The following is a 9,249-nucleotide window of genomic DNA, read 5'->3' as shown; positions in this document are numbered from 1 at the left end:
AGTTCGTTTGCAGTGGCTAGAGGCCCTGGCATGCTATTCTCTCCCTCTTTCTCTCTCTGTGTCAAATAAAAATAAAAATAAAATAAAATAAAACAACAAACTTTTTTGGCTGGGTGAATCTCAGCACTCAGGAGGCAGAGGTAGGAGGATTGCTATGAGTTCGAGGCTAGCCTGAGATTGCAATAGTGAATTCCAGGTCAGCCTGGGCTAGAGTGAAACCCTACCTTGAAAAACCCCTGAAAATTTAAAAAAAAAAAAAAAAAAAGAAAGAAAAAGAAAAAGAAACTCTTTTGGAGTAGCTACGCATGTGTTTATTTAGACTCTGATGTTATTATATTAACATTTTACTCTAGATCTTTGTTACTTTAAAAGATTATTTATTTGCCCATGTGTACACATGTATATGGGCATGCCAGGACCTCTCAATGCTGCAAACAACTGCTCATTTGATTTTGTGTGGGTGACAAATTGAACTTGGGCTTGCAGGCTTTTGCAAGTAAGTGCTTTTCACTGTGGAGCTATCTCCCCAGCCCTTTACTCATTAACTTTTTTTCTTTACTTTTTTTTTCAAGGTAGGGTCTCACTATAGCTCAGGCTGACCTGGAATTCACTACGTAGTCTCAGGGTGGCCTCGAACTCACGGCAATCCTCCTACCTCTGCCTCCCGAGTGCTGGGAGTAAAGGCGTACGACACCACACCCAGCTTGCTTTTATTTTATTTTATTTTTTTTGAGGGGGCTGGGTATCACATAGCCCAGGCTATCCTTCAACTCTCCTTAACCCCTTAGCCGTCTCTCCAGCCTCTCCCTATATATCAGAAGTTTAAGTTGAGCTTCGGATTCTCTGGCCTCTACTTTTTGAGTGCTAGGATTACAGGCATGTGCTACCTACCACCCCTGTATACAGTGCTGGGCATTGAACCCACAGCCTTGTGCATGCTAGGTAAGTGCCTACTGAGCTGCCCCTCTTCCTCAAAACTTTCTAGCTCTATTCCCTGAGGACCCATGCCTTCTTCTTTAGTTTCCCACTGTTCCAGTGTCATCTCAGGAGCCAATTTTTCTGCTTTTGTTCTTTTGAGATGGGGACAGAGCTGTGAATCTCCTGTCCCGCCTCATCTTGGCTACTGGGTGCTTGCATAGTGCCCCACCGGGCTCCTCCATGCCTCTCCCTAGACTCCATATGGACTCTAAGCTCCAGAGGCAGCAGGTGTATCCCTTATGCCGCAGGAAGGCTGTGGCTCAACCCCGCTTGGCTGTGTGTGAAGCTATAGTACAGATGGGGATGTCGAAAATATCTGTGACATATTCCAAACTGGCCTACTTTCCTATCACGAGAGAGTCTGAGACGGAGCAAGAGTTTTGAGTTTGGGACCTGTCCCGGCCTCTCTCCTACCTCAGGTGTTAGACAGAGGAGGGGTCCCCACAGCCTCCCCTGCAGGAGCATCTCTTCTGGGGCTGCATGGCTCTGGCCTTTGGGTGTGTCACCAGGCAGCAGGGGTGCCGCCAGGCTTGGGGGAAGTGGGTGGAGGAAGGAGGCCTTGATCCTGTCCAGGATGCTTCTAGCTCAGGAGGGCATCAGAGGCAATCTCATTGGATGTGGGAGCGGAAGGCCTTCGCTCAAGTCCAGGCTCTCCTGAGGCCCTGGACAGGATTCTGATCCACACAGTGGGTTATTCATCATTCTTGCTTGCCCTCTCAGAAGCAGTGATTGTGGGGTGCTTTGGGTGGAAGATTAAGCTCCAGTCCCTGCTTTAGCCATCCAGCTCTCAGCCTTTAACCTCCAGCTAGGCAGGACCCTCAACAGGACATCTTAAGTGGCCCCCTGCTCAGGGCCTCTGCTTCCCAGCAGGCCTGGCAGGGCCTCCACCCTTAATCCCAGTTTAATGAGCTTCTTGTAGGAGTCCCCCAGAGTCCTTCTACCCTGCTGGGCCTGCATCATCTCTCCTGCTCTGCCAGGAAGTTCACACTCAGAGCTAATTTCAGTCTCTCTTGCTGAAATGAAAGCCCTGGAGTGTTCTGGTTGCCTCCTCCGTTGTTACACACTCTAACGAGGTGATTTGTTATTTTAGTTTCTCCTTTTTCAGGAGAGACAAGCCCTCCTTCCTTGATGGGCTGGGTGCTGGAGGCATTTTTCTACCTCTCCCAAAGCTGGGCTTCTTCCTGCATTCAGGCCCCGCTATGGTTTAGACAAATGGGAGTGGAGCTTAGTGGCAGGTCTCCACCAACCCCCGCCCCCAGGTGGGGTCTCACTCTGGCCCAGGCTGACCTGGAATTCACTATGGAGTCTCAGGGTGGCCTCGAACTCATGGTGATCCTCCTACCTCTGCCTCCCGAGTGCTGGGATTAAAGGCGTGCGCCACCACGCCCATCATTATATATATATATATATATTTTAACTAGAGTTGGGGGCTGGGAGATAGCCAGTGGTTAAAAAGGTGCTTTTTTGCAAAGCCTGTTGTCAAAGGTTCATCAACTACCCATGTAAAGATAGATGCAAAATCAAAAAGTGGTTGGGGGCTGGCTCAGTAGCTTGCTTGAAATTCTGACCCCTCTGGGTTTGATTCCCCAGTACCCATATAAAACCAGATGCACAAAGTGGTCCATGCATCTGGAATTTGCAGGGAGCCCTGGCACACCCATTCTCATTCTCTCTCTCTCTTTTTCTGTTTCTCTCTCTCTCCCTCCTAGCAAATTAATAAATAATATATTTAAGCCCTGATATACCTACTCTCTATCTGCCTCTTTCTCTGTCTCTTTCTCTTTCTCGCTCTCTCTCAAATAAATAAATAACAAATAAACCTGTTTTTAAAAAGTGGTTGGAGAGCAGGCCACCAAGCTACACGCCTTTAATTCCAGCAAGCGGGAGGCAGGGGTAGGAGGATCACCATGAGTTCGAGGCTACCCTGGGCTAAAGTGAGACCCTACCTCAAAAAACTAGAAAAAAAGAAAAAGAAAAAAAAAAAGAAAGAAAATATCTCACGCCTTTAATCCCAGCACTCAGGAGGCAGAGGTGGGAGGATCACCATGAGTTCAGGGCCACCCTGAGATTACATAGTGAATTCCAGGTCAGCCTGGAGTAGAGCAAGACCCTACCTCAAAAAACAAACAAACAAAGGAGCCAGGTGTGGTGGCACCTTACCTTGAAAAGACAAAAAAAAAAAACACTGAAAAACTAATAATAGATTTTAAAATATTTTATTTATTTGAGAGAAAGAGAGAATGAGTGTGGGTGTGCGAAGGCCTTCAGCCACTGCAAATGAACTCCAGACGCATGCCACCAAATCTTGTCTTTCTGGGTATTCATGAAGACTTCATTGTGTCAACATGATTGATGGAATGGGAAACCTTGCACTACCTAACCAATGAGATTCTTGAAAGTTCCTTCCCCCCTGGTATGAGGCAGGAGCTCTCTAGAATGAGGTAGTCCTGTGACCTGTTATTGGACAATGCAGCCATCCCAGAACAGCTCCACCCACCTTCCTCACACTCAGAAACCCACCCATGAGCTCTGGCAGTGGTTCCTCCCTGGGCTTGCCTCACACCCACTCGGCTTTCTTGGCTGTCCTTCTCAGCCTGGATGAGACAGGGCTTGGTTCCTGTTCCGCCCCTCTGGCCTCTCTACCCTCCAAAGTGTCCAGTGCTGGGCTGGGTGGATTCTGGCCGCCCTGCTAAATGTAACTAAAGGGGAGGGACGTTAATGTTTCCAGGACCATCATTGGGGAAGGGAAATTAATTTGTATGGCCTGTCTTGAGGAAGCAGTCGTGATCCATGAACAAACCAAAATCACCACCGCTGCCAAATAGACGTAACACATATCTCCCGGTAGTGCATCTCAAACTCTGAAGCCCTTGCTTTTTAAAAAAATATTTTATTTTTATTTATTTATTTTAGAGAGAGATCAAAAAAGAGGCACAGAGAGAGAGAGGGAGGGAGGGAGAGACAGAGAGAGAGAGAGAGAGAGAGAGAGAGATTGGGTATGCCAAGGCTTCCAGCCACTGCAAATGAACTCCAGATGCATGTGCCGCATTGTGCATCTGGCTTATGTGGGTACTGGGGAATTGAACGTGGGTCATCAGACTTTGCAGTCAAGTGCCTTAACCACTAAGCAATCTCTCCAGCCCAAACCCTTGTCTTTTTTCTTTTCCTATTTCCTTTTTTTTTTTTTTTCTTTTAAAGTGAGCAAGAGAGAGAGAAGACAGAAGGAAAGAGAGAGAATTGGCACACCAGGGCCTCAGCCACTGAAATTGAATTCCAGATACTTTCGCCACCTAGTGGGCATGTGCAACCTTGTGCTTGCCTCACCTTTGTGCATCTAGCTTATGTGGGATCTGGAGAGCTAAACATGGGTCCTTAGGCTTCACAGGCAAGTGCCTTAACTGCTAGCTATCTCTCCAGCCCAGTCCTTGCTTTTTAATTTCCAAATTGTTATGCACATGTGCTTTCATGAAATACAGCAAAACCGGTCAAGGGCCTCTGTGTTGTAGCAATGTCAAATAGGTGTACAGAGTTCCCCAGATTACTCCAGGCTGGCTCTGGTCCAGGGACCACATTTTGAGTCACTTGCTCCCTAAGGGTCCCTGCATGGACCGTAGAGTCAGAAAGGCCTGGGCATTTGTTACAGAGGAGCGAGTGTGTCCATTTGTCTATGGAGAAGGTGCAAAACTGTCAGGACTCAAAGGGTCTGTGTAAGGAGTGGGGTCTTTGGTGGAGAGTCTGTAATGGGGAGCACTGTGTGTGCACAAGTCATTTTGGAATGCCTCTCCAGGTCTCCTGCACCATGGGCAGCCAGCCCATGACCCAGAACATGGGGCAAGGACAGGGCCTGGGAGCAATGAGAGATCCCAGAGAATGGGAGCTCCATCTAAGGGAGAATGAAATAATGGCCAAGCAAACAGAGGGTCACTAGGCAAGCTCTCTACTACTGAGCTACACCCTTACCACTTTCAAAAATTATTTAGGTGGGATGTGGTGGCACACACCTTTAATCCCAGCACTCCGGAGGCAGAGGTAGGTGGATTGTCATGAGTTTGAGGCCACTTTGAGACTACATAGTGAATTCCAGGTCAGCTCGGTCTAGAGCGAGACCCTACCTCAAAAAACCCCAAAATCGGGCTGGAGAGATGGCTTAGCAGTTAAGCGCTTGCCTGTGAAGCCTAAGGACCCCGGTTCGAGGCTCAGTTCCCCAGGTCCCACATTAGCCAGATGCACAAGGGGGCACACGCATCTGGAGTTCATTTGCAGAGGCTGGAAGCCCTGGCTCACCCATTCTCTCTCTCTCCCTCTATCTGTCTTTCTCTCTGTGTCTGTCGCTCTCAAATAAATAAAAATTTAAAAAAAAACACCAAAATCATAAATAAATAAATTAAAAAAATAAAAAGAAATATTTTGGGGCTGGAGAGATGGCTTAGCAGTTAAGGTGCTTACTTGCAAAGCCAAAAGACCCAGGTTCAATTCCCCAGGACCCACATAAGCCAGATGCACAAGGTGGTGCATGCATCTGGAGTTCATTTGCAGAAGCTTGAGGCCCTGGTGTGCCCATATTCTCCCTCCCTCTCTGTCTCTCTCTGCCTCTTTCTTTCTCCCCCTCTCTTTCAAATAAATAAATAAATAAAAATATTAAAAAAACATTTTGTTTTGAAGGATGTGGAAGTGAACACCTTTAGTCCCAGCACTTGGGAAGCTAAGGTAGGAGTATTGCTGTGAATTTGAGGCCAGCGTGGGACTACAGAGTGAGTTCAAGGTTAGTCTGGACTACAATGAGACTCTACATTGAAAAAAAAAAAAGTAAAATCAGTGGTTTATGAAAAATATTTTGAAGAGCTGGTCATAATGGCACAGGCCTGTAATTCATCTCTTGGGAGGTAGAGGCAGGAACATCAGGAGTCTGAGGACATCCTCACCTACATAGACAGTTCAAGACCAGCCTGGTCTACGTGAGATGAGATTCTGCCTTTAAAAATATATTCTGAGGGCTGGAGGGATGGCTTAGCGGTTAAGGCATTTGCCTGCAAAGCCAAAGGACCCAGGTTCAATTCCCCAGTACCCACATACGCCAGATACACAAGTGGTGCATGCTTCTGGAGTTCATTTGCAGTGGCTGAAGGCCCTGGTATACCCATTCTCTCTATCTGTCTCTGTCTCACTCAAATAAAAATAAATAAATAAATAAAGATAGAAATATTTTGAAACAGTTTCCCAGTGAATTGTCCAGGCTGACCTCCAATCGAGGACACTCCTGCTTCAGCCTCTGGAGTGGCTGGGATTACAGGCAGGTGCCCCCACACCTACCCAGAGGGCTTTGTAAAATGAGGATCGGAGCCAGATGACTAGGGAGAGGTGGGTCTGCTGCTGCTGCAGATGGCACAGTGTTGCCGAAACGTGAAGCTGAGCTCCTCTGCGCATGTCGGTGTGTGCCACCTGTTTGGGAAGTAGCAGGACTCAGAAGTGGGATGCCATAGGAGTGGCAGCCTGGCAGAGGGGGCAGCTTTGGGAGGGGCTGCCTCAGTCCTACAAACAGCATCCTGGGGTCTTTTGAGCATCTTCAGAGCAGGTGGCTTGTGGCCCCAGGGCATTGGGAAAGGCTAGACAGAAATGCTCAGATAAGCTGGCTCTGTGGCCTCCTTGGCTCACTCTTGTGCACAGATTCATATTTATGAATGAGGGAGTGTGTGCCCGTGTGTGTGGGGCTCAAGAAGACAGTTTCAAATGCTGAGCCTCCCTTTCCGCTCTGCTTGACGCAGGGCTTCTCCTCGCTGCTCACCGCTGCCTGTGCCAGGCTGGCTGCTCCTGAGCTTCTGGGGATATTCCTGTCTTCACCTCGCGTCTGGAGGTAGGGAGTTAATGATCAGTCTAGGCTACCAGAAACCCTGCTTCAAAACAACAAACAAACAAACAAACAAAAAGAGGTGTTTGGGGGCTGGAGAGATGGCTTAGTGGTTAAGTGCTTGCCTGTGAAGCCTAAGGACCCCGGTTGGAGGCTCGATTCCCCAGGACCCACATTAGCCAGATGCACAAGGGGGCGCACGTGTCTGGAGTTCGTTTGCAGTGGCTGGAAGCCCTGACGCCCCCATTCTCTCTTTCTCTCTCTCTCTCTGCCTCTCTCTCTTTCTCCTTGTCTGTTGCTCTCAAAAAATAAATAAAAACAAACAAACAAAAAAAAAGAGAGGTGTTTGGGAGCTGGAGGAATGGCTTAGCTGTTAAGGCAGTTGCCTGCAAAGCCAAAGGACCCAGATTCAATTCCCCAGGACGCATGTTAACCAGATGCACAAGGGGGTGCACACGTCTAGAGTTTGTTTGCAGTGGCTGGAGGCCCTGACATGCCCATTCTCTTACTACCTCCCTCTTTCTCTGTCAAATAAATAAATAAATAAAGTATAAAAAGAAGTGTTTTGCCAGGCATGGGGGTGCACCCCTTTAATACCAGCACTCAGAGGCAGAGGTAGGAGGATCACTATGAGTTTGAGGCCACCCTGAGACTACATAGTGAATTCAAGGTCAGCCTGTGCTAGAGTGAGACCCTACCTTGAAAAAAAAATTTTAGAGAGAGAATGGGCACAATAGGGCCTTTGCCACTGCAAATGAACTGTAGACGCATGTACCATCTTGTGCATTGGGCTTTACGTGGGCACTGGAAATAGAACCCAGGCCATAAGACATTGTAAGCAAGTGCCTTTAGTGAACCATCTCTCCAGCCCCTGATTTTAAAATATCTGTATATATTTTTTATTTATTGGAGAGAGAAAGAGACAGAGTAGTTCCCTCCCCGTTCACTCTCTGCTTTGCATCTCCTGTCTCCATTCTATTCCCTCCCCTTCTCAATCAGTCTCTCTCTTTTTTTTTTTTTTCCAGTTGTGCCCATAATTTATAATTGCTTTTTTTGGGTGCATTTTTTATTGTTAACTTCCATACTTACAGACAACAAACCATGATAATTCCATCCCCCCCCCTCCCTTTTATTTGAAGTAGATTCTTGCTCTAGCCCAGGCTGACTGGAATTCACCATGTAGTTTCAGGGTGGCCTTGAACTCACTGAGATACTTCTACCTCTGCCTCCCAAATGGTAGGATTAAAGGCGTGCTTCATCATGCCTGTCTAAAATAAATCTTTAAAAAACACCAAGTTGGTTGTGACCCGCAAGAGTTGGACTTGTAGCCCACCTGGGCCCCAGGGGCTCATAATAAAAGTCCTCTCAAATATGGATAGATTGCCTGTTCTTTCTCCCTGCTCTGCTCCTCTCTCCTCCCCTATCATTTCTTCTTTCCCTCTTCCATCTGTCTCCCTCTCCCTACACAGTGAAGGCCGGTCTTTCCTCCTTAATTAACCTAATCAAGATAATCACTCACAGCTTAGCACTGAGGCCAGTCTAATGTACATAACCCCAAACAGGTAATTCTAGGTCCTTTTAACTTGACAATGGATATAAATGATCACACTCAGGCTCAAAGGTCAAGGTCAAGGTCTAGGGAAGGAGTGACTGAGGATGCTATGGCTGCTAGAAGCTGCCTTGGAGGTTCTAAATTTGGGTTTGAGAATAGAGAGGGACTGTTGCTTGGGGCCCAACATGCATTTAATGACAGGAAAGAAAATGATAGGATCTGAAGTGAATGAAAAAAAAAAAAGCTTTGGGGGCTGGAGAGATGGCTTAGTGGTTAAGCGCTTGCCTGTGAAGCCTACAGACCCTGGTTTGAGGCTTGATTCTCCAGGACCCACGTAAGCCAGATGTACAAGGTGGCACATGCATTTGGAGTTCATTCATTGTGGCTGGAAGCCCTGGCACATCCATTCTCTTTCTTTCTATATGCCACTTTCTCTCTGTCTGTCTTCTCAAGTAAATTTTAAAAAATAAAAAAAAAAAAAAAAGCTTTGGGAAGCCCTATAAAGGATAGGTGGTGGATATAAAGCTTTTCAGGTTGGGCCTGGTGGTAACGGGGAAGAGTTTAGATAAGAGAATCACCATGAGTTTGAGTCACACTTGAGTTACAGTGTGAGTTCCAGTCAGCCTGGGCTAGAGTGAGACCCTGCTTCAAAAACAAAGTTTTTTTTTTTTTTTTGCTTTGTTTTTTGAGGTAGAGACACCCTAGCCCAGGCTGACCTGAAATTCACTATATAATCTCAGGGTGGCCTCGAACTCATGGCGATCCTACCTCTGCCTCCCAAGTGCTGGGATTAAAGGTGTGCGCCACCACGCCCTGGCCTAAACAAAAGTTTTTCAAGATGGAGCTAGCAGATGTTGCACTGGGAGAGAGCAGC

Source organism: Jaculus jaculus, chromosome 9 (genome assembly GCF_020740685.1).
Source record: "Jaculus jaculus isolate mJacJac1 chromosome 9, mJacJac1.mat.Y.cur, whole genome shotgun sequence".
Classification (NCBI taxonomy): Eukaryota; Metazoa; Chordata; class Mammalia; order Rodentia; family Dipodidae; genus Jaculus; species Jaculus jaculus.
Note: the sequence above shows the minus strand (reverse complement) of the source record.